Here is a 26,028-nt window from a genome sequence, read left to right as displayed (position 1 = left end):
GGCTTGGGAGCTAAGGAATTGTATTTTTAATAAATATTCCTTTATAATTCATATCATTAGAAAACTTATGGAAACACTGATATAGACTATCAGTATCTGTTATGTTCTGCAAATATAAGCAAAATCAAAATAAAATAACTATTTTACAATATTGTAAATCAACTATACTTCAATAAATAAACAATAAAAAATAAAAGTACACCTGAAGCTAACACAATATTGGAAATCAACTGTACTTCAATAAATAAATATATACATACATAAATACATATATTTTAAAAATAGCCACTTTAATAATTGATTTTGTAATGTGTGAAGCTTCATTATGCTCATAATTAAATTACACAGTTGAATATTTTTTTAATCCTTGCTTTTACTTTTTTTAAAAAATTAATTAATTAATTATTTTTATTTTTGACTGCGTTGGTTCTTCTTTGCTGCATGCCGGCTTTCTCTAGTTGCAGCCAGCGAGGACTACTGTTCATTGTGGTACGTGGGCTACTCCTTGCGGTGGCTTCTCTTGCTGCGGAGCACGGGCTCTAGGTGCACAGGCTTCAGTAGTTGTGGCACGCGGGCTCAGTAGTTGTGGCTCGTGGGCTCTAGAGTGCAGGCTCAGTAGTTGTGGCGCATGGGCTTAGTTGCTCCACGGCATGTGGGATCTTCCCGGACCAGGGATCAAACCTGAGTCCTCTGCACTGGCAGGCGGATTCGTAACCACTGCACCACCAGGGGAGTCCCCACAACTGAATATTTTAACTGTAATTTACACCAAATATTTAAACTTTTAGTCCATCTGTCTTTTTCTCTGTAAGATCCACAAAACATTCAAACTTCATCATCATTAGTGAATAAAAATGAAACGCTCTTGGCTTTAACTGATTTAGTATCAGCAGAATAAGAGCCAAGAATAGTGTAAAGCATTTGGTAATGTACAACACTACATAAATGTTGATTATAATAATTATTAACTTATAATTATAATAATAAAGATCTACACCTACAAGACTTGACTTGTGAGTTAACCAGCTAGCTGCATTTTAGTGTGCTTTTAACAAGTCTCTCTAAGCTTTGTAAAGACAAAGCTTAAAACATTATGCATAAAAACAGCAGAAACGTCCCTTCTTGCCTGAACCCAAATTACTTTTTATTCTTTCTTTCTTTCGAGGGGCCTCTAGCTAAACGTACATTTTAGGTTATGTTTTGCAACGCATTGAGATACTTTTGTAGTTTTAAGTGTTTGGCATCCAGGTAAACACTTCTGTATTTCATTCAAAGATAGCACTTTGAATGTGGATGGTGATTACTCTCTCTTTGTGTTGCATGTGGCAGGGGGACTCAGAGGAGTGAGAAAATGAGGAGGAAAGGGTGAGAGAAGAGTTGGATAGATCCATGTAACGGCAGCAGCTCTTTCCAAATAAATGACTATTGAACAAGGAGCATTCACTGAGCTCCTCCTAGGAGCCAGCTACTGTCTTAACTGCCTGAACACAGCTACTAACTGCCCTTTTGGTTCCCTGGTCTCAGTTTTGCCTCCGAGCCCTGTGATCAGCCAGAGGCAAGGTAATTGTTGGGGACTGGTGGATACTCTTCTGTTAAAAGGAGCCAGGCTGTTCTCAGCTGTCCTAGGAGGCAGCTACCACACAGTGTTTGATGCTGTATTTCAGAACTGCCTGTAAGTCTTCTATTTTATGACTACGCCTATCTCAGATCAATGTAACACACAAGAAAAGCTGATGGTTTATCCTGCTCTGATCCCCTGGAGTTAGTTTGAGAGGAGCATGCTTTAGGGCTGTTCAACCAGACATTAGACACTATCTAGAACCTAGATTATACCATCACGTATTTGTTTATAAGTTGTTTTCACATTGTTTTTTAGTAGTCTCCTACTAAAATAATCTTTTTTCTTTAACTAGTTCCCTTCTACATTTTTTTTTTTTTTTTGTATAACATAGAGCCTAGGATAACACTATACATGTGGAAAGTACTCAAATGTCAGTTGGAATGAATAAATTAGTTGCACTGTAGCGTCTTGTTGGTGACCATTTCTCTGCATTTGACATTCAATAAGTGATACTGATGAAAATTTCTATAACTTTAAAAAATTTGACATGTAGTGCTTTTAGAAAGTCCTAAACTATCAGCCATATGAAAGTCTAAAGATGGTCACTAACAATGATCAATTACAGTCCAAATGCATTGGATTAGAGTATTTTTTTTCATTGCAGAAAAATTAGAAAATACTGAAATACATAAGAGTTTGAAAAAAGGATTTCTGTTACTTGTGTGTACTGTACATTCTACGTACCTGTCATGCATTTTATATTTTCTTTGGAATTATTCTTTATTTTTTCATTGTTTACATTTTGATATGTAATATTCCAAACCTGCTTTTATGCATCTATACATTTTTTTCCATAAAAATATGAGTGTACACATATTCTATTGTAATTGCATATTCTATTGTATAAGCATAATATCTCTTTTTATAAAGATGTTCATTTTTGACTGAAGAGATAATGGCTGATGAGGGCAAGATGTAGACATGGGGGGCAATGTCTACAGGGAGACATCTGATAAGAAACTTGGAATTATTCTTCAGTTTCATAAATAAGATGTCTCTGTTTTCCACTTTGATTAAAATCAATTTAAATGCATTCTAGGGTATAGATCCTATCCTTCACGTCACTGTTCCTCAAACTTTGCAGAAACTTGTTTAATTGTCTGAGAAACTTGTTTAAAAAAATGTAGCAAACTCCCAGCCTAACCCTCAGAGATTCTGATTTAATAGTTACCCAGTCATTTGTCAGTTTTGACTAACTGGCATTTAACTCCACTTCCCATTTTCTTCCTAATTTCTTTTTAGTGGAATCTCCCTTTGTGTAGTCTTCAGAAAAGTCCCCTGGGCCTGGGCTGCAGGCCCCATCATTTGGAGGCTCTTTTTCAGAACTTTCAGTCTAGAGCAGTGAGGCAATGACAACATTAGAACTGGGGATAGTCACAGCGTCAGCATGCAGACAACATCGTTCCTGCCTTATGATTTTTGTTGTGACTCCTCTAAAGCTTCCTTGGTTCCAATCTCTGGTCAATTCTGTGAACCCCTGATACCCTTCCCATCAGCTCCTTCTTTGCCTAAGGTAGCCCAAGTTGGTTTCTGCTGCTTGCAGAACTATAGGGAGCTATAACCAAGATAAATGATTAATGCTAGTGAAGTCTAGGAACTTAGGTTTTAGCAAGTTCTCCAAGTGATTCTGATGCAGGTGGATCCTCAAACTACATTTTGAGAAATACTATTCTGTGTCGTATTTCACATAGCTTCTGATGTCATGGTATTCATGAGGAAGGCACTCAATAAATGCTTGCTAGATGAATGAATGGACAATAGATGGATAGATGATGGATTCCTTGTAAGGGGCCTGACCTCAGGTCTACTAATGCTAGGCTTTTGCCAAATAAATGTAGGGATATTGATGTTGTTTCCTAAAGTTTTCTTGTTTAGGTATATGTGCTGATTTTACTTTACTGTAGTTGAAAACCACAATGCAGTTTAGAAAAGACACAATAGGTAGGAATTGGAAGAAAGAATTCATGTTAGCACCTTACCAGTAATGAAGAAATGAGGTTTTATAGGTGTGGCCATAGGTTTTTGTTTGGCTTTGTTTTTGTTTTTCTTTGTGGATGATGGCATAGGTCTTTGAAATCTTGTACATTTCTTCAGTATTTTACATACTAAAGAAAAACAATAAACCCATGAAAACAGCTGATTAAAGTCTCCTTTTCTTGCTTAAGTAGGTTGAAAAGTAGGCCAGTAGTTAATGGAATTTTTCATGACTTTGACCTTGATGGCATCTTCTGCAAAAGTTGAGCAAAGGCCATGCTATCATTAGGTTTCTTTGTAGGACTTTTTCATTCGTGATTTCCTCAGTGTTCTAAGAAGTCCTTATAAATATTAGTGAACGATCGTCATAAGAATTTTCTTTCATTTAAGGATAGAGCCCACTTTATTACTCATAGGTCCTTAAGAAATGGGGATAAATACCTGTGCACCCCAAAGACTGAGGCTTAGTTGACATTAATTTATCTTTGGATCATTTTGGCCATAGTTCCCCACTACGAATTTCTCAAGTTTTTTGATTTGAGAAGTAGTGTGTGAGGTGGTGGGACAGACACTGGCTTCAGAACTTGGATACAGAGTTTGAAACCTGGTTTTGCAACAATCTAACTGCAATCATGGATTTACTTGTCTTGGCTTTACTCACCACTTGGACAGGGATTGTGTTTTATTTGCCTACTTATTCTTACCACCTGGCATATAGTTGGTACTCAGATAATGTTTACTTAATGAAGCTTGAATGAATTCCTAATCTTGGGCAGCTCACAGTCTTTCTGGATTTCAGATTTGTCATTTGTAAAATAGACCAGTTGTTCTCTAGCATTATTTCCAGGTCTGACATTCTGCAATTATATGATCTGTGTATTCTGAAGCCAACTTCCCTAAGCAAGCTCTCTTGTTTAGGGCATTGAGAAATGGTATTGCATTACTTGCTTTGTTATAAGTGGCTTCTTCATCTCTGAGTCATTCTTACTGAAAACAGTTTCAAAGAGCCTGCAGAATTGCTGTGTATTTAGTGTAGAATAGCTTGGAGAACTGACCATTCAATATTTACTTTTATAGTTTCAGGCGGAGCTCTCGGCTACATGGGGACTGCTGAGATATTTCACGTAGCTTTTTAAAGACATCTTCTGTCTCGAGGAGTTTGGTACTTATCTGGTTAAATTGATTTGGCTGTATTTCAGCAAATTTGTTGGTCAGCTAGTAAGAGTTCAGATGCCAGGGCATCTATCTGTCCATAACATACTACAGTTTTTCTTTACCCCTTTAAAGTAGACAGAGTTTGCATGAAGAATCATAGAAACATAAGGGCTGGAATCATAACATCAACAATGTAGGTTAGAGTGGGAAGGATCTGAGTTTTGTTGGGAAGGCTTCAGGAGCTGCCCGAGCGGGGTATAGTGGGGGGAAAGTCGAATTAGACAGGATTCTGAGTTCTCCTCATTCCAGCTTCAACCATCTTAACTAAGAGCAAAACTGTTTCTGTCCTTTTTACATGCTGATCTTCTGAATACATTTATTTAAAATTTTTTTTCTGCAGCTGAATAGAAGTTTGACCTATCAATCTAGTCCAAGTCACCATTTATGATAAAGAGGCTGAAGAGGATAAGGGATTTGTTCTCGAAAGAGGTAACTGAAGGATTCAGACTCGCTCTTAATTTTCAAAAACAGATTTTCAGGAAAAGAAATGTCAAGGTAGATCCGAAGGTATAGACAGAAAAGCCTGCAGTAAGAGAATGCTTAACTTTTATAATTTATAAAGCACTAGCACATACGTATCGTTGGATCTTCACAACAGACTTCTGAGCAAGCAGTGCAGGTGTTACTAACCCCAATTTAAAGATGAGGAAAGTGACACTGGGCAAGGTCAAGCGGCATGCACAAGGCCATGAAGTGTGAGAGTCTGGCCCGGGGCTCAAGTCTTCTGACCTTGAACCCAGTGCTCTTTGTATTACACTACACTGCTGACTAAAGACAGACACATGACAAATAAGTGTGTCAACATATCTTAGAGACATGAGTTGGTAGTGGGTAGAGGACTCACACATATTCTGGTGCCTGAGGATATGATTTGGCAATTGTGTGCATTTCCCCAACGTCATGGTAAATCGCCATTGCTCACAGACTGAATCATGCACATTGTTACCATTGGGGGAACATCTGAGCATACTTTTCCATATGTTATTTTAACAACATCCATTTGCTAATAAGAAGACAAAATTATCTTATTAGATCATAAGGAAACCTGCCTTTTCGTTTTGTCAGACTTCTTCTGTTCCTGCTGGTTAAAAATCTTTTGGTATTTCTTGTTAGAATTTTCTTGGCCAAAATGTTTAATGTACACTTAGATAAGTTTTCTTTTGTGTTAAAGTCTAATTTTTTTATTTCATTTTCTTTTCTCCTCCCATCCTCTACTCTTATCTACCTCCCTAATAATTATTCACTATTCAAAACGTAAAATATCTTTTCAAGGATAAAAAGAAAATGTAAAAGAAATGAATTTATAACCTTACAACATAGGACTCACTATATTATAATACATTGAAAGATTTTAGAGATTAGATTATAAAAATGAGGGAACATTTGAAAAGAAAAGCTAAGCTTTTAGGAGAAACAAGTGTGTGGTTCTTTTCAATGTTATATATAAACCAGGTTGAAGTTTGAGGTTAAAAGTCACATTTGGCTGGTTTACCTTTCTTAGTACTTTAGGAAAAGGTTCTAAGGCTTAGTACTCTAGGAAATGGTTCTAATTTTAAAGGTGTAAAATTAATGAACTGTGTAAAGAGCAGGGAAATCATTTAAACTGATTTTATAGAACAAAACCCAGAATATTTAATTAAGTCATCTTGGGAGAATATAAGCATATTATTTGAAAAATTGCTACTGTATTCATAAGCTAGGGTTAATTGACAAATTGAATCTTCTTGAAGTTGTTTAGCTGTCTTCAGCTTCTATGGGCCAGATGGAAATAGCATAATCATTCGAGATGGGGAATAGAAAAAGAAAATGATCATGGAGATAAGGTCAAATCCTTCTCTTTGCTTTGCCCGAGAGAGATAAATATATGCAGACTCTGTAATAGATCCTTCTGTCTCTTAGGATTAGGTACAGATGAGAAAGACAGAAAGCAGCAAGTAACAGTGTCTTAAATGAGATATAAATTCCTTTCTCTCTTACATAAATGAAGTCTGGAAGTAAGCAGTCCGGGGTTGGTAAAGCAGATCTACGATCATCAAAGAGATAGATTCTTTTACCCTCTTGCTCTGCCACCTACAGCGCGTGGCTTCTACCTGATGATCCAGAATCGTTGCTGGAGCTCCAGCCATCACAATTTGTTTTCAGTCCAAATGAAGAAGATAGAGATGAAGAAGAAGGCTGCACGATTTCCCTTTAAGGAGTCTCCCGGGAAATTGCAAAGGACAGTTCTACTAACATCTCACTGATTAGAACTTAGTTATATAGACATATCTAACTGCAAAAGAAACTTTTTTTTTTTTTCTTTGAGTGGCTATAAACCCAGCTTAACTCAAGTTTCCATCACCGAGCAAGGATGAAGGAGTGGATATTTGGGATTACGTCTGACACAAGTCTTTTTTTTTTTTCATCACCATTTTGGTTAGCCACTCACTTGGGCTTATGCTGCTTGAGTCTGCTTGAAATCCCATTTTCCCAGTTTGGACTAAAGTGTAAATAAATAGCTGTTGCTTCTGGTCCAGTAGAAGGACTGGAGGTGGTTCATTTTTTTCCTCCTACAAATTGCTAGGAAATGCCTTTTAGGATGTTGTTCAGTACTAGATGCAGGTTGCTCCTTGTGGAACTCCAGAAGAACTGAAACTCAGAATAAAACTCTATAGAATCATCACTGTATCCCTAAATATACGAACTTAAATTTAAATGTTATCTAAAATGGCAGGCAGACAAATAACAATATCCCAAGCTGGTATGAACCTGTGTGTACCATGAGATTTTTCTGAGAAAAAGATAGCCACATGCAGTTCAAATCTAAATAAGGAAAACATCTCTCTAAACATCCTGTAATTTGTTTTCTAGCAAGGATCATGAGAATAATAGTGGAAAGAAAAGAATTTGAATGTTCCTAGTCTTCACTTCAAAAAGATTCATGGCAGAGTCAAGGCCTGTATGCCCTGGGTAAAACATGTCAAAACAAGAACTAAGGGTATAGAAATGACTGAACTTAAAAAATCATTATTTAATCATATAAAATTTTGTTACATGAAGCAGAGGTAGTACTGCATTTAGCTCAATGAATCTATTTTAGACTCTCAAGTCACAGAATATTATGTTTGTTAATTTCCCTAGCCTGTTCTTGGCTCCAGATTAATCATCATTGGTTTGCTAACCCAATATATATATATATATATATACACACACATACATAATTGAAGTATAGTTGATTTACAATGTACACCAGTTTCTGGTGTACAACAAAGTGATTCAGTTATACATATACATATATATGCTTTTTCATATTCTTTTCCATTATAGGTTATTACAAGATATTGAATTTAGTTCCCTGTGCTATACAGTAGGACCTTGTTTTTTTTTATATATAGTAGTTTGTATCTGCTAATCCCAAATTCCTAATTTGTCCCTCTCACCCCCAACCCCTGCCTTTTCTCTTTGGTAACCAAAAATTTGTTTTCCGTGTCCTTGAGTCTGTTTCTGGTTTGTAAATAAGTTCATTTGTATCATCTTTTAGATTCCACATATAAGTGACATCATATGACATTTGTCTTTCTCTAGTTTGACAAACATATATTGCGTGTCAACTGTGTTCCTGGCACTGTGCTAAGAGCTGAATAAAACAATCTCTGCCCTCAAGGAGCTCAAAGTTTGGTGATGACAAGTTACTTACAATTTTCATCCTTAAGAATAATAGTAACATTGTACCCTGTGAACTTGGAATCTGGGATTAAGAGACATGGTTGATTCACCAAGAACAAAGTGAAAAAAATACAGGCTGAAGACTCAGAAAACATCTATTTGAAGCTCAGCCCAGTCACTTACTACCTGTGCCCTTGAGCAGATTAGTTAACTAGTCTTACTTTTAGTTTCTTCCTCTGAAAACTGAGAATAATGCCTACCTCTCGAGAGTGTTCTGAGGCTCAAACGATATAATGTAAATGCTGTGCTTGGCACATAGAAGGCACTCAAAAACTAGTTGTAATTATTATAATTATTATTAATGATTGTGTTATTTCCAAGAATGAATTGGTTTAAAACATAGAATAATCATATATAATAATAATATCATGTAATTACTAATATATTGTATTAATCATTATATAATATTATATTAATATATAATTACATATATATAACTTGCTATAATCCATGTACTGTTCTCAACACTTTACTCAATGAGACAGGTGTTTTTAAGCATGGCAACTGTCCTTCAAGGTAGTTATTGTTATTAGCACCCCTATTCTACAGATGAGAAAACTGAGATGTAGAAAGGTTAAGTGACTTGCCCAAAGTTACAAAACTAAGTAGCCAAGTTGGGATGTGAACCTAAGCACTATGTCTCCAGAGTCTGTGTGCTCTCACTATTATACTGTATCACTACAAATAACTTAATTCATTAATCCATGAATCATATAAGGGACTAGAACGAACTTTCTAACTTTCAATGATTGACTTTTGGAGCAGTAGTGCAACCAACTCTGCTCCCTGGGCAAGGTGGCCCTGCCTTAGACCATGTGTTTTAGAAGGCCCCACTTATCATAAAAACACACACAAAATTTATTAAATAGCACATGGGCACCTCTGGCACTTCAGTTCTGTGCTCAGTATTGGCACAGTATGTCCTTAAACATTCACTTTCATGCTTAACAGCATTCAGGCCCCAGGGTAATGCTTCTTTATGTTCCTTCTCCTATGTCCTTGAGTGAAAAGGCAACTGCGTCTAAATGCTATGAAGTCCTTTGGATTATATCGTCACCAAACTTGGAGATGTACATCAGCAATTTGGGTATTAGATAGTAGAAACACCTAGGAAGAATAAAAGACTACCTTTTCAGATCCCTCCTCTCAGATAGTGCGAGCGCAAGAGATTTTTCATAGCGTGGTATCACTTTCTAGCGTATCAAGCATCCATTTTCTTGCTTTTCTTCATGTTTTAATTTGTGTTTCCAGACGTACTTGTGAATTAGCATATTATATGCAGTAATTGAACATGATGGCTGAGGGACATTTTGCAACATAAAACAATTCATATTACTCTTACATGTGTGTATATGTAGGCTAACATAACATACATGAAGCGGTGATATCAGTTCCTCACATTGGCCACTGGATGGTCAATGTGAGAATCAAGAATACTTTTATTTTAATTAAAACATTTAAATAATGCAAAGAAACTTTCAAAAATTTTTTCTGTAATTTTGATTTAAAATTTTGATATTCAATAACTACAATTTATTTTTCCCTTTTCAATTTTTAGGGAGAGAATTTTGAATTCTCTAGAAAAAAAGTTTTTTTTATACCCTGAGAAAACCATAATTCAAAAAGAGTCACAGTGTTCATTGCAGCACTATTTACAATAGCCAGGACAGGGAAGCAACCTAAGTGTCCATCGACAAATGAATGGATAAAGAAGATGTGGCACATATATACAATGGAATATTACTCAACCATAAAAAGAAATGAAATTGATTTTTTTGTTGTGAGGTGGATGGACCTAGAGTCTGTCATACAAAGTGAAGTAAGTCAGAAAGAGAAAAACAAATACCATAAGCTAACACACATATATGGAATCTAAAAAAAAAGAAAAATGGTTCTGAAGAACCTAGGGGCAGAATAGAGATAAAGATACAGATGTAGAGAATGGACTTGAGGACACGGGGAGGGGGAAGGGTAAGGTGGGACAAAGTGAGAGAGTGGCATGGACATATAAACACTACCAAATGTAAAATAGATAGCTAGTGGGAAGCAGCCGCATAGCACAGGGAGATCAGCTCAGTGCTTTGTGACCACCTAGAGGGGTGGGATAGGGAGGGTGGGAGGGAGACGCAAGAGGGAGGGGATATGGGGATATATGTATACGAATAGCTGATTCACTTTGTTATACAGCAGAAACTAACACACCACTGTAAAGCAATTATACTCCAGTATAGATGTTAAAAAAAATAACATATAAAATATTGCAATTATTTCCAGTTTTATTGAGATACAATTTGCATATAACATTGTGTAAGTTTAAGGTGTACAACATAATAATTTGATACAGTCATCTCTGGATTGGTTCCAGGACCCCCTTGGATACCAAAATCCATGGATGCTCAAGTCCCCTATATAAAATGGTGTAGTATTTGCATATAACCTATGAACATCTTCCATACACTTTAAATCATCTGTGGCTTACATATAATACCTAATACAATATAAATGCTATGTAAATACTTGCCTGTATGGAGCAAATTAAAGTTTTTCTATTTGAAACTTTCTGGAACTTTTTTTTCTCAAATATTTTTGATCTATGGTTAGTTGAATCCATGGATGTATAACCCGCTGATACAGAGGGCTAACTGTATGTATATATTGCAAAATGATTACTGCAATAAGCTTAGTTAACATCCATTAAATCACAGTTACAATTTTTTTCCCCTTGTGGTGAAAACTTTTAAAATTTACTCTCTTAGCAACTTTCAAATATACAAGACAGTATTTTTAACTATAGCTGTCATGTTGTACTTTATATCCCCAGAACTTATTTATCTTATAACTGAAATTTTGCACTTTTTGACCACCTTAATCCAAAAATAATTGTAATTTTTCAGGTTTTTTTGTTTACTTTACATTTTTTTGATGGAAAATATATTCAAAATTTGGACAGTTTGAATACAATTACATTTTGTTTTTCAGTCTTTTAGAGCATTAAGAGTGAGTACAAGTTCAGGCCAAGCTAGAAATAGAAAAATGTAAATGTGAAATTCAGAAAGGAAAAGAGAAAATATGTCAAGGTAGAAGTATAGGGTGTTCTTTTTCTCTAAAAGTCTGAGAACTTGATATGTAACTTTTAAACATGTAGACATATGATATGCGGGCCTCTATGTACTGTCTGGTCCCACCTGCACATATGTTAGGGGTGTGCCTTTTGGGCAGAGTCCATACACAGCAAGCTCATTTTGGCCTAACTGGTATTTTGGCCTGTCTAAAATAATATAGTTAAATCAGTAGCCTCACAAGTAGAGTCACAAATTAAGAAACTGGGAAAGCGAATTAACAGCAAAAAATTTAGCACATTTCTGAAATATGAATAACTTAAAGAGGATTACATAAGGGATTTAGGTGTTTTAAGTACTATACAGTTTTCTTGGGGAAAATAGTCCACGTGGAAAATCTCTGTACTATGTTCTGAAATAAAGAATGATTTCTGAGGGCTTCCCTGGTGGCGCAGTGGTTGAGAATCTGCCTGCCAATGCAGGGGACACGGGTTCCAGCCCTGTTCTGAGAGGATCCCACATGCCGCGGAGCAACTGGGCCCATGGGCCACAATTACTGAGCCTGCACGTCTGGAGCCTGTGCTCCGCACAAGAGAGGCCGCGATGGTGAGAGGCCCGCGCACCGCGATGAAGAGTGGCCTCCACTTGCCACAGCTAGAGAAAGCCCTCGCACAGAAACGAAGACCCAACACAGCCAAAAATAAGTAAATAAATAAATAAATAAATATTAAAAAAAAAAAAAAGAATGATTTCTGAGACAAAATGATCTTCATGGAGGAAAAGCATGATAAGTGGGTTTTTCTTGAAGAAGTGTTCCTATTAATTTGGTCAATCAATAAATGGGTAATGATGATCATGTAATGTGCCCCAACATAGTTGGCCAACATGGAGGGTTTAAAATTTAATTGAAGGGGTAAATGATGTATACTTGGAAAAATTAGAGACTAGATACTAAGAACTGTGAACAGTGAGGTCCAAACAAGTATTATGGAGGACCAAAGTAGAGAAAGATTGGTGTGATCTTGAATCATCCAGCAGGGAGGATTTCACAGAGGGGCACTGGAGTGAGACCAATAATATAATCCCTGGAATGGAGTTAGGGCCTTATAGGTCCAGGGAAATCACATGGAGCTGTAAACAATATTTTCAAACAAACAAAATGCTATCCCTCTGTCTCCTTCCTCTTCCATAGCAATGCTATAAAGGCTCCTAGTGTTATCTAGTTGTTTTTTTTTTATCGATGAGGGAACTGTGATGTGTGTGTGTGTGAATGTCATTAATAGCGCTCTTTTCCTCTACTTGATTGTGGAATCAGCTGAGAGACAGATATAGGATTCAGATAACTGAAGATTAAAATAGCAGTTTTATTAGTGGTGAAAAGCTAAATGGGAAGATATGGCTTTGATATGGGACCAAATATCTTCCAATCTGATATACATTTCACCCCCAAATTGGGTAGACTTACTCATCTAGACATGGGTCCACTGGAGACACCAGGCCTCCCTAAGCAGGCCCAGGCCCCTTACCATTTAGCAGAGACAGACCAGACACAAGGCCTCTGCAGGCAGGCAGATCCAAACAGGTGAAGGCTACGCACAGGACTAGAGTGTGTAGGGTGCAAAATTCAAGGAGGCCCGCATTCTCAGGCTCATGACCATGTCTGTCTCATGACCCTGAATGTGAGCGCCTTCTTAAATTTTGTGCCCCAGATGCCTCCCTGGCATCATACCATCCTGGCCCTAGCCAGCATGTCCACTTCTTTTTCCTGAACTCACCAGTTAGGTAAATCCCTCCTCTTGCCCTAGGGAGAGTGACTGTGGAGGAAAAGAGAGGCCGGGGGGTTTACTCTAGTGGAGGTATCTGCACATGGAAAAAGGCTAGGGGAAAGGAGTTTCCCTTAAAAGAGATCATAGAGGGACTTCCCTGGTGGTCCAGTGGTTAAGGCTCCGTGATTACCCTGCAGGGGGCACGGGTTCGATCCCTGGTTGGGGAACTAAGATCCCACATGCTGCGCGGCATGGCCAAAAAAAAAAAGAAAGGGAGATCATAGAAGTAAAGCTTTTTGCCAAGGCCATACAACCAGTGGTGGCTAGAACCCAGGATTCTTGTTCCTCTTCATAAAAACAAAAAGATGATATGATGCAGCTTTGAGAATTAAACCCATTCACTAGAGCACTCAATTAACCAGCTCTTCTGTTATTACTGATTACTGTTATTATCATTTTGCTTTCATGACTCTTTTAGGTGACTTAAGCAAATTATATATTAAATTATATGTAAACTCACATAGCATGTAGTAGGTTGAATGGTGGCCCCCCCAGAGATATGTCCACATTCTCTAACATATGCATGTGACCTTATTTGAAAAAAAGGTCTTTGCAGATGCAATTATATTAAGGATCCGGATATGAGATCATCCTTGATTATCTGCATAGGCTCTAAATCCAAGTGCCCTTGTAAGAGCCACACAAAGGGGAGACACACAGAGAAGAGGAGAAAGCCATGTGAAAGTGGAGGCAGAATGAAGTTAACGCAGCCAGAAGCCAAGGAACACATGGAACCACCAGAAGCGGGAAGAGGCAAGAAAGGGTTCTCCCCTAGAGGCCTAGGAAGGAGTGCAGCCTTGCCAACACCTTGGTTTTGGACTTCTGGCCTCCAGAACTGTGAGAGAATAAATTTGTGTTGTTTTAAGCCACCAAACGTGTAGTAATTTATTACAGTCACCCTAGGAAACTAATACATAGGGCAGAGATATGTTTTTAAAGCCCTGTATTAGTTATCATTATCCCAAAACTTAGTGGCTTAAAACACTACCTCACACAGTTTCTGCGGATCAGGAATTTGGAAATGGCTTGGCTGGGTGATTCTGGCTCAGGGTCTCTCCTGGGGTTGCAATCAAGATGCTGGTCAGGGCTTCTGAAGACTTGGCTGTGGTGCAAGAGGATCTGCTTCCAAGATGGCCCACTCACAAGGCTGGCAAGTCCATGCAGGCTGGGGGCGGGAGGCCTGTGTTCTTTGCCACGTGCACCTCTCCGTTAGACTGAGTGTTCTCAGAACACGGTGATGGACTTCTGACAGAGTGAGTGAGCCAAGAGAGAGCAAAGTGAAGGCTGCCCATAGATCAAGTGAAGGCTTGATCATAGTTTTTATGATCAAGCCTGAAAAGACACACACCATCATTTCCTCAGTGTTCCCACACAGGCCATTCCTGTTCATTGTGAGAGGGGACCATACAGGGACATGAATACCAGGAGGTGAGGATCACTGAAGTCCATCCTAGAGGCTGGCTAGCACAGGTCCCAAATTTTTCAGGGTATTTAGGGGACCAGAATATTTCTTATATAGCCACTTGAACCATCTATATTTGAAGCCATAATGATAAACTATACAAAATACTCTTTGGAGTGATGAACTTGAGTTACTACAAGTTATTTAAATATTCAGTTCAGTTCACTTTCCTACTTTAGGTTGAACCATATGAAATTTGTGATTTTTGTGGGTAAATAATTACCCAGTATCAGCAATTTCATGTTTTCAACCCACTACTTATAAAGGTAGGACTATGAACTAAGATACCTTAGATCAATGTTTAAGCAGTTATAAATATAAAAACACTTTTCTTTCAAACAATTATTTAACCATCAGTTTAAATGAACTAGAATAAACTGTTCTTCAAACACTCTGGTTATTTGAAATGTTACTATAGAATTGATGCCCCCATAAAGTTTTCGGTCCATGAGTCTAAGGGTCTGTGAGGGCATTGTATCAGAGTGACTTCATAAAAAGTAATTTAACATCTCTGGGACCAATTTTCCTCATCCATAAATGAAAGAATTTGACTAGATGACATCTAGGCTGACTTTCTGTGCAGAAATGTTAAATAAGTCTTTATATGCTATGCTTGAGCCACTACCAGTTCCTTTCTCAAACTCACAGTAAGACAAATTGCATATTTAATAGGGTTGTAGGAAAGTCTTTAACTAAATATGTTTATTCATTAATATGTAATATTAATAGTTAAACTCAAGATCCCTAATTTTTTCAGAAGTCCAGAGAGTCCTCCCTCCTCCTTTGTTCTCTAGAAAGCATAGACTGCCCTTCAGTAAATCAATTTCCTTAATTTGACTTGCTATATTTGACAACATTTTTTGGGTTCACATATTTTCTCTTGTGCCAAGTGCTGCATTTTTCATTTTCCACAGAATCAGGACAAACTGTACATCCCCTGCTGTGTCCAGGGCAGATCTGGCTAAATGTCAACTATGTTAATTGGTATAGAGAAAACAGCAGCCCTATTTTTATCTGATTAAAAATCCCCACAAACATTCTCTGCTAAAGTAAAGCTATGTCAGTATGAAGTGATTTAGTTACAATGTCAAGTTTGGCAGATGTATCCCTCCTGTCTTCATTTTACTGTAGCAGGCAGAATGCTGCTGTTTCCTGGAAGCTTTCAGTATCTAAAATTTTAATCCTACTTTTGGAGGCTCAGAACTTGGTACTCAAAACTTTCTGTGGCCTGCCAATTGGAATAACATATCTTCTCTTTACAGTGATATTTTTAAACAAAAAATTTATAGGACAATCTATAGATCATAATTTAAAAGGCAGTTTAAAATATTTTATTATACTTTTTAAAAGTCTCCACGTTAAAAATTGCCCCAGGATGAGAAGATTATGTAATATAATTGCTTCAGTTAATTGGGGTGTGGGAGGTGTGGGTGTAAAAGAATAAAAGGTAATGAACTTTGATAAATTTATATGAGCAACAACAAAGTACCAGAGAAAATTTAATTTTATTGGAGGGTGGCTATATCTTCAGTGCTCCTTCAAAATTGTATGCTGCCTCTCTAATGTTGGAATTCCCCAGGACTCTGTCTCACTCCTGGGAGCTCACTCCTAGGTAGACTTCATATACTCCGTGATTTCACCAACTGCAGTACTTGTACCCTCATATCGTTCGGGCCTGTATCTCCAGCTTATTGAAAGCCACATTACTATCCCTTGGTATACTTTGGGTGTCTCATGAGCACTTCAAAATCCCCTCTTCTGGTTTCTGGTCCCAAATATAAGGAGCTTAGAAGTCAGCACTCTGTCATAACAACAGGTAAAAAGCTGGACAAACTGAAAAATGAACTCTTCATACATATGTCAGAAAAGTGAGGTCACAGAGCAAACTGCCCCTAAAATTGGAGAGACACACAGGTGAACACAGTGAATCACAATTTGCTGGAGCAGAAACCCACAAGCAGAAACCTCCACAGGAACCAGTACCAGGGTAGGGAAACCTAAACTATAATTGACAAATTGCTGGTGGCTCAACACATCTTTCTCAATGGTGAAAAACTGAAATAATTTCCTCTAAGATCAGGAACAAGACAAGGTTGTCCTCTCTCACCACTATTATTCAACATACTTTTGGAAGTTTTATCCACAGCAATCAGAGAAGAAGAAGAAATAAAAGGAATCCAAATCAGAAAAGAAGAAGTAAAGCTGTCACTGTTTGCAGATGACATGATACTATACATAGAGAATCCTAAAGATGCTACCAGAAAACTACTAGAGCTAATCAATGAATTTGGTAGAGTAGCAGGATACACAATTAATGCACAGAAATCTCTTGCATTCCTATACACTAATGATGAAAAATCTGAAAGAGAAATTAAGGAAACACTCCCATTTACCATGGCAACAAAAGAATAAAATACTTAGGAATAAACCTACCTAAGGAGACAAAAGAACTGTATGCAGAAAACTATAAGACACTGATGAAAGAAATTAAAGATGATACAAACAGATGGAGAGATATACCATGTTCTTGGACTGGAAGAATCAACATTGTGAAAATGACTCTACTACCCAAAGCAATCTACAGAGTCAATGCAATCCCTATCAAACTACCAGTGGCATTTTTCACAGAACTAGAACAAAAAATTTCACAATTTGTATGGAAACACAAAAGACCCTGAAGAGCAAAAGCAATCTTGAGAAAGAAAAATGGAGATGGAGGAATCAGGCTCCCTGACTTCAGACTATACTACAAAGTTACAGTGATCAAGACAGTATGATACTGGCACAAAAACAGAAATATAGATCATTGGAACAGGATAGAAAGCCCAGAGATAGACCCACGCACCTATGGTCACCTTATTTTTGATAAAGGAGGCAAGAATATATAATGGAGAAAAGACAGCCTCTTCAATAAGTGGTGCTGGGAAAACTGGACAGCTACATGTAAAAGAATGAAATTATAACACTCCCTAACACCATACACAAAAATAAACTCAAAATGGATTAAAGACCTAAATGTAAGGCCAGACACTATAAAACTCTTAGAGGAAAACATAGGCAGAACACTCTATGACATAAATCACAGCAAGATCCTTTTTGACCCACCTCCTAGAGAAATGGAAAAAAAACCCCAAAATAAACAAATAGGACTTAATGAAACTTAAAAGCTTTTGCACAGCAAAGGAAACCATAAACAAGATGAAAAGACAACCCCAGAATGGGAGAAAATATTTGCAATGAAGCAACTGACAAAGGATTCATTTCCAAAATTTACAAGCAGCTCATGCAGCTCAATATCAAAAAAACAAACAACCCAATCCAAAAATGGGTAGAAGACCTAAATAGACATTTCTCCAAAGAAGGTATACAGATTGCCAACAAACACATGAAAGGATGTTCAACATCACTAATCATTAGAGAAATGCAAATCAAAACCACAATGAGGTATCACCTCACACCAGTCAGAACGGGCATCATCAGAAAATCTACAAAAAACAAATGCTGGACAGGGTGTGGAGAAAAGGGAACCTTCTTGCACTGTTGGTGGGGATGTAAATTGATACAGCCACTATGGAGAACATATGGAGGTTCCTTAGAAAACTAAAACTAGAACTACCATATGACCCAGCGATCCCACTATTGGGCATACGCTGAGAAAACCATAATTCAAAAAGAGTCATGTACCACAGTGTTCATTGCAGCTCTATTTACAATAGCCAGGACATGGAAGCAACCTAAGTGTCCATCGAAAGATGAATGGATAAAGAAGATGTGGCACATATATACAATGGAATATTACTCAGCCATAAAAAGAAACGAAATTGAGTTATTTGTAGTGAGGTGAATGGACCTAGATTCTGTCATACAGAGTGAAGTAAGTCAGAAAGAGAAAAACAAATACCATATGCTAACACATATATATGGAATCTAAAAAAAAAAAATTGGTTCTGAAGAACCTAAGGGCAGGAGAGGAATAAAGATATAGACATAGAGAATGGACTTGAGGACATGGGGTGGGGGGAAGGGTAAGCTGGGATGAAGTGAGAGAGTGGCATGGACATATATACACTACCAAACGTAAAATAGATAGCTAGTGGGAAGCAGCCACATAGCACAGGGAGATCAGCTCGGTGCTTTGTGGCCACCTAGAGGGGTGAAATAGGGAGGGTGGGAGGGAGATGTAAAAGGGAGGAGATATGGGGATATATGTATATGTATAGCTGATTCACTTCGTTATAAAGCAGAAACTAACACACCATTGTAAAGCAATTATACTCTAACAAAGATGTTAAAAAAAAATGCTGGTATCTCAGCTTGGACAAGTCTGAGAGTTAAAATCCCCAGGGGAACTCAGGAATAAGGGGCCCCCCATTTCTGTGAGTTTTACTTCTAGGAGCTCCTCCAGGCCCTCACAGCGAATACCAGAGAAAATTCCCCTGGTGTTTGCAGCAGAGGGAGGAGAAAAGGAACCATTTTGAAATATACCAGAGCATTCTGTTATTCTTAATAAGGTCTATCTTCAGGAGAAACTAGCAGAGTCTAACCTGCTTGGTTTTATCAGAGCCTAAACTACCTGGGGCAAGGGAAATACACACTCAGGCCCCCTCTGGCCATCCTGTCCTACCTAAGGGGGGAAAAAAACTGAGAAGCACTGGTAAAGTTCACAGTGCATGGGCACAGGCTTACCAAAAGACTGAGACCCCAAATCATAGGACTAGAGCATGCTTTTTCTCCCCTGACACCTTAACACCACACCACAAAAGGCCTATTCACTGGAGTTTCTTTCACTCAGTACCTCACATCCGGATTTCAACAAAATATTACAAGGAATACAAAAAGGTAAAAACACAATTTGAAGAGACTGAACAAGCATCAGACTAGAGTCAGATATGGCAGGGATGCTGGAATTATCAGACTGGGGACTATGATTAAACAACTATGATTAAAATGTTAAGGGATCTAATGGAAAAAGTAGACGACATGCAAGAACAGATGGATAATGTAGGCAGAGAGATGGAAACACTACGAAAGAATAAAAAAGAAATGCTAGAGATCAAAAACACTGTAAGAGAAATGAAGAATGCTTTTGATGGGCTCATCAGTAGACTGGAAATGGCAGAGGAAAGCCCATGACTGGATTCTGAGCTTGAGGATATACTAACAGAAACTTGCAAAACTGATAAGCAAAGAGAGAAAAGACTGAAAGAACAAAACAGAATATCCAACAACTGTGGGACAACTACAAAAGGTATAACATGTGTAACAGGAATACCAGAAGGAAAAGAAAGAGCTAAAGGAACAGAAGCATTATTTGAAGCAATAATGACTGAGAATGTCCCCAAATTATTGTCAGACATGAAACTACAGATCCAGGAAGCTCAGAGAACACCAAGCAGGATATATGCCAAATAAAAAAACAATAAAACAAAACAAAAGCTACATCATGCCATATCATATCCAAACTTCAGAAAATCAAAGATAGAAAAAAAATTTTTGAAAGAAGCCAGGGGAAAAAACACCTTACCTATAGAGGAGCAAAGATAAGAATTACATCTGGCTTCTCAGAAACCACGTGAGCAAGAAGAGAGTGGAGTAAAATATTTAAAGTGTGGAGATTAAAAAAAAAAACTATCTAATGAAGGAAGACAAGAAAAGGAATTAAAAGATATACAGACTGGGAAGGAAGAAATAAAAATATTTTTGTTTGCAGATGACACAGTTGTCTATATAGAAAGTCTGAAAGAATCAACAAAAGAAAAAACCTTCTGGACCTAATAAGTGATTATAGTAAGTCTGCAGAATACAAGGCCTATAAACAAAAGTCAGCTACTTTCCTACATTCCAGCAACAGAGAAGCAGAATTTGATATTGAAAACACATTATCATTTACATTAGCACTCAGAAAAGTGAAATACTTAGGTACAGATCTAACAAAATATGTATAATGTTGATATGAGGAAAACCACAAAACTCTAGTGAAAGATATTTTTTAAAAAACCTAAATAGATAGTCCACGTTCATAAATAGGAAGACTCAGTATTATCAAGATTTCAGTTTTTCCTAACTTGATCTATAGATTCATTGCAATCCCAATCCAAATCCCAGCAAGTTATTTTGTGGACAATGACAAACTGATTCTAAAGTTTATATGGAGAAGTAAAAAACCCAGAAAGTCAACTCAATATAGAAGGAGAAGAACAAAGATGGAGAACTGACACTACCCAACTTCAAGACTTACTATAACACTACAGTCATCAAGACAGTGTGGTATTGGCTAAAGAATAGTCAGATAGATCAATGAAACAGAATGGTGAGCCCAGAAATACAGCCACATAAACATAGTTAACTGATCTTTGACAAAGGCACAAAAGCAATACAATGGAGCAAAACTAGTCTTCTGTATAAATGGTACTGGAATACATCCACATGCAAAAACTAGAAGACCTAGACACAGACCTTACAACCACCACAAAAATTAACTCAAAATGAATCATAGCCCTGAATGTATTATGCAAAACTATAAAACTCATAGGAGATAACATAGGAGGAAACCTAGATAACCTTGGGTATGGCAATGACTTTTTAGATACAACACCAAAGGCATCATCCATGAGAGAAAAAAAATTGATAAGCTGGAATTAATTAAATAAAAAACTTGTGCTCTGCAAAAGACAATGTCAAGAGAAAGAAGTCAAGCCACAGGTTGGGAGAAAATATTTGCAAAAGACACATCTGATTAAAGGGCTTATTCAAAGTATACAAAAAACTTTAAAAACTGAACAATAAGAAATCAAACAACCCACTTAAAAAATGGGCAAAACACCAGAACAGGTACATCATCAAAGAAGATACACAGATAGCAAGTAAGCATATGAAAAGATGTTAAACATCATATGTCATTAGGGAATTACAAATTAAAACAACAAAGAGATACCTCTATACACCTATTATAATGGCCGAAGTTCGGAACAATGAAAACACTAAATGCTGGTGAGGATGTGGAGTAACAGGAACTCTCATTCATTGCTGGTGGGAATGGTACAGCCACTTTGGAAGACAGTTTGGCAGTTTCTTACAAAACTAACCATGCTAATACCATACAATCCAGCAATTGTGCTCCTTGGTATTTACCCAAATGAATTGAAAACTTACGTCTATACAAAATACAAAAACCAGTATACAGATGTTTATAGAGCTTTATTTATAATTACCAAAACTTGGAAACAACCAAGCTGCCCTTCAGTAGGTGAATGGAAAAATACCCTGTGGTACAGCTAGACCATGGGATATTACTCAGCACCAAAAAAGGGGAGCTATCAAGCCATGAAAAGACATAGAGGAACCTTAAATGCATATCACTAAGTGAAAGAAGAAAATCTGAAAAGGCTACATACTGTATGATGCCAACTATATGGCATTCTGGAAAAAGCAAAACTACAGTAAAAAGATCAGTGGTTGACAGAGGTTGGGGGCGGGGAGGAAGGGATAAAAAGGGAGAGCACAAAAATGTTTAGTGCAGAAACTACTCTTTATGATACTACAGCAGTGGATACTTGTTATTATACAGTTGTCCAAACCTATAGAATGTACACCGCCAAGAGTGAACACTAAAGTAAACTTCAGACTTGGGATAATAATGATGTGTCAGTGTAGGTTCATCGGTTGTAACAAATGTACCACTGTGGACGTCGATAGTTGGGGAGTTTGTGCATGTGTGGGGACAGGGGTGTATGGGGACTGTACTCTCTACTCCGTTGTGCTGTGAGCCTAAAACTGCTCTTAAAATATCAATTTTATTAGTTAAAAAATAAATTATATCCAAATTGAATGCATCATTCTCTCCCTGTCATCTTCCCAACTTCCTCTCCCTCTAGGTTCCTCCTTTTCAGTAACTGGAATCATGATGTATCCAGATGAACCCCATCAGAAACCTAGGAATCAACCTTTACTTTGTGTCTTCCCTTGCATATTTCATGCAATCTCTTTATCAAGTTCTATGCATTTTCCCTCATATTTCTAGAATCTATCTCCTTCTTCCCCTCTCTAATGCCACTGCTACAATGCCCTCTACCCACCAACCAGTTTTCCCTTGATCTACCCTTGGGCTAAGTGTTATGAACAAGTACAACTATTTTTATAAGCTTTTTGTTTTCTAATCTATCAGACTTCTGTAAATCAGGCCCAGTGCAGACCATAAAATGCAAAGCTTAGCTGTTCAGAACTTTCTTGATAACTTTTCTTATAACAAGGCTCTAATTAAATTAAAAACCAAAGCATTATACAGGTAGAGAATGAGGAAAGAGATGGAATAATGGTTTATGGCTTTGGGACATCTTCTAATGTATTAATCGAACTAAGAAAATGAAAGGGACACAAAGGTCCGTTAGACCTCCATCCCATTCCTGTACTTAGAATATTTCAATGCATTCCCTTTGCCTTCAGGACAATATCCGGATTCCTAAACACAGCATACAAGGTTCTTCATGACCTGCCTACTGTCTTCATTCCAGCTTCACCTGCCCCTTTCTGCATTCACCCACTTGTTCAGGCCAAAATTTAGAAGTCATCCTTGTATAATCTCTTTCCCTTGAGTCACTGTCCTCAGATTCTCTCCCCATCATTTGAGCCACCAGCAAATTCTGTTGATTCTACATTAAAAATATACCTAAATCTATCTACTGTTCATTTCCATGCCTTCCACTCTAATCCAAGTCACTGTCACTGACTGCTCTTCTTGTCTAAAGCAATTCCTTCCTACTGTCCCTGCTTCTATCTTGCTCTAAATTCCGTTCTCCACACAGCAGGAATGTACATAAAATATATATATATATATATATTTTGAGATCCATCTGATGACTTTTCATCTCACTTAGAATAAAATCCAAATTCCTGCCAAAGTTCTCTGCATTAGTTTCCTATTGCTGTAACAAAATTACCACAAACTCAGTGACTTGCATAATAGAAATGTATTCTGTTGTCTTATTTTAGACCTGTAACCTCCAGAATTCACTTCAAGGTGACAAAAGGGCTGGTTCCTTATAGACGCTTGAGAGACAACCCATTCCTTGTTTCTTCCAGCTTCTAAAGGTGACAGGCATTCCTTGGCTTGTGGTCACATCACTCCAATTTCTGTTTCTGTTGTCACATAGCCTTCTTCTCCCTCTGACCTCCTCCTTCCCTCTGTAAGGACCCTTTACATCAGGCCCACCCAGATAATAAAGAATAATCTCCCCATCCTCAACTTAATCTTATCTGCTACATCCTTTTTACCATGTAAGATAACAAATTCACAGGTTCTGGGAATTAGGACATGGACACCTCTGTGGGCATATGATTTAGTCTGCCACATTCCATACAAAGATCATGAGAAAAATATTTCATCATAAAAACATGGATTTGTTAAAGTTGCTAATAAGGGGAAGCATCACAGTAATAGTCTCAATAACGTCTCAAAAGGGGGTGGTAAGGGGAAGATATTTATAGGATTAACCATAGAGTGCCTTTGTGGTGGATATTAGTAGCCTAGGCAGGAATCGGTTAGAATTTGTAAAGTAACTGAATTACTAAAACCTATGTATCTGTGCAGAGTTACAGTTAAATCAGTTTATTTGTGGTCTTATATTGTTACAAATGGGCCTAAATAAGCTGGTGTTAAAACAATAAGAGCTTAAATAGTTTTTATTACATATCATGGAATGGTACAGTGGATCATTTCAGTTTTTGCTTCATTTCATTTTGCAAATCATTAGTTTTTGCTTCATTTCTCAGTCCCCCTTCTTTTGGTCAATCTGCAACCTAAGCCGAAAGAAAGACTATTATTTTTCTGGGGAGGTGATCAATCCAGATCTGCACTGCTATTTAGTAAGTTGCAATTACGTATTGAATTTTTCATGGTAGTCATATTGACCTCTATAAGTATCAGGCTTTCTTGTTCTTTTTGTTGGATGATCATTTGTAAATCATCTAGTGTTAGCAGTGGCTGTGCAGCAGCATTTAAGACTCTGAGGATCATATACCTGGTAACTGCTATGCAGACAGACACTAAGACAAAAATTATTAGCGTCTGAAAGGCATTTGAAAGCCATATTCTTAGATTTTGAAAACTGAACAATGAAAGCATGTGACAATCTATTTGGACTTTCCTTACATAATCAAGTTTTTTTTTCCCTTTAATTTGGGTAGGGTTTATTCAACCTTACTAGTGTATGAGGAATACAGGTCTCGGGGATACCATGAGTAAAGGACGCAGATGTCCATTAGCTATCTAGGACCTTAATCCTGAAGTGGGGGAAGAAAATAGCTGAGAAGATAAAGATGCAAACCCAAGGGGATACAGGTACAAAGAAGAACATGGCAACAAATGGGGTCTTGTTCCAGCTGACTTGGTTGGAAACAGCCTACTTCATGCAGTCTTTAGTTGTTCCAAGGACCTAGGGCTGTCTCTTCTCATGGGACATCTACCTCTAGATGTTACCTAGATTCCTCAACATGCCTTATAAAGCCCTTCATAATCTAGTCATATCTCTGGGATCATTTCCTAAATCTTTTTCTCTTCTTCACTCTCTCTTTGGTGGCCACACTGTCCTTACTGTTCCACAAACAAGTTAATCTTGTTCCTGTCTGAGAGACATTGTACTCATTGTTCCCTTTATGCAAAATGATCTCCCCAATATTTGCACCGCTGACTCCCACAATCCACTCAAGTCACACGTCACCTTCTTAGAAAGGCTTTCCCTTGTCATCGAATTTAAAGTGCTCTCGATTCTTTTACCTTGCTTAATTTTTCTTCATAGCACTCTTCTCTCCCTGCATCTGTTTCATATTTATCTGTTATATGCCTCACTTGAATATACACACTATTCAAGAAGGCAGAAAACTTTTTTATTTTGTTCACTGATGTGTTTTCTGGACCTAGAACACTATTCAGCATATGTAGGTGCTCAATGACTACTCGCTGATTGACTGAATAAATAAAAACCTCACATACACTACGTTTCAGCCATATATAACAATTTGCAGTCCCCAAATGGCTCCTTCTTTTGCAGACGTGGTTTTCCTCTGCCTGCAATAACTTCTCCTTGATTCCTTCACAATTCCTAATCATCCTTCAAGAGTCTGTTTATGTGTCACTGTCCCTGATAAACCTTCGTTGATCCCATCAGGAAG

General features: G+C 37.5%; 1 long non-coding RNA gene across 4 annotated transcripts in view; it reads right to left on the bottom strand.

Moving 5' to 3' along the window:
- The window catches only part of LOC309605920, a 98,560-nt gene that overhangs the window by 63,585 nt on the left and 8,947 nt on the right, over positions 1–26,028 (bottom strand). For 3 of the 4 annotated variants that reach the window (XR_014231573.1, XR_014231574.1, XR_014231575.1), the window contains one exon: positions 765–24,657. The exons of the other annotated variant lie outside the window; for it this stretch is intronic. This is a non-coding gene — a long non-coding RNA (uncharacterized lncRNA). Of the gene's footprint in view, positions 1–764; positions 24,658–26,028 lie in introns of those variants that run through there. 4 annotated transcript variants of the gene reach the window in all.

The sequence above is a fragment of the Balaenoptera borealis genome (assembly GCF_965194805.1).
Source record: "Balaenoptera borealis genome assembly, chromosome: 11".
NCBI lineage: Eukaryota > Metazoa > Chordata > Mammalia > Artiodactyla > Balaenopteridae > Balaenoptera > Balaenoptera borealis.
The sequence above is the reverse complement of the archived record's forward strand: the minus strand, read 5'-3'. Positions and strand labels throughout refer to the sequence as shown.